The sequence below is a fragment of the Echinococcus granulosus genome (genome assembly GCF_000524195.1).
Source record: "Echinococcus granulosus chromosome Unknown EG_S00507, whole genome shotgun sequence".
In the NCBI taxonomy this organism is placed as follows: domain Eukaryota; kingdom Metazoa; phylum Platyhelminthes; class Cestoda; order Cyclophyllidea; family Taeniidae; genus Echinococcus; species Echinococcus granulosus.
The window spans coordinates 1-1039 of record NW_020170886.1 but is presented as its reverse complement, the minus strand read 5'-3'; positions in this window follow the sequence as shown (position 1 = coordinate 1039).

The following is a 1039-nucleotide window of genomic DNA, read 5'->3' as shown; positions in this document are numbered from 1 at the left end:
CTCCACACTCTCAAAATACCACGGGTCAGTACTCGTGTTGCTCTGGTCCCGAACGGCAGGTAACTTCCAGTAGGTGGCTTCTAAAGAATGGAAGCTTGTTTCAAATTCCACAGAAGGCGCAGTTCACCTGCAGAAGATCATAGCTACCCGGCAGACTAAGTGCAGGCAACTTAAATTTAGCATGAAAAATATTCCCTTTAGGACGAAAACCATCGGGAAAAACGAACATATTCGAAAAAAAATAATGGAGGGACCGAAACTCATGCAAGCAACAAAAACATAAATAACAAAAATTAAAGATAACGGAAAAACCAAGCCAGGAAAGACTAGGCACTTCAACTCTATAAAAGCAAAAGCAATATAATTCACACAGAGAAGTGAAAATGCTTAAACCAATAAATTAAAATTGTAAAAAATGACCCCAGCATAGATACTACTAACGACAAGGACCATCAACGATTTCAAGGGCACGCCCAGCTTTGCGCTACATTAGTCCCAGCAGAAATCTGTTTAAGCAGGTCTAATCATGAAATGGCAAAACACAAGTCAATCAATCAAAGACAGGTAACAAGTCTGAGTCTATCTCACCACAATTTCCATAAAATGACCTCAGCACAGACATTACTGACAAAAACGGCTGGCACTAAAACAGTAATATCAATTTCGACCATGTCGTAGTCCATTTGCAAAAAAAACGAGCGACCTCGTACTCAGTGTGTTGCTCTGCGTAAAATAGGCTTTACACTGTGAAGTAGAAATGCGTTGGCTAACATCCATACAGAGTGCAAGTTTTTCTCTTCCGCCATTACCCCTCCATAGTTTGATGTAACTATGCACTCTCTATAATCAAAACCTATGTAAATAAACTAGGCTTTAATCCATGACAGAAGGCCCAAATCTTACTGCATGTCGATTGCATATTCTAATACTTCTGTTGTTTCAATGTTCATTTCGTAGAGGAAGCGGGCATACGAATCCAACCTACCGACTGACGCGTCAACATCCTGTAACCCGGAGAGCGGTTCCGTGTCCGTTTCCA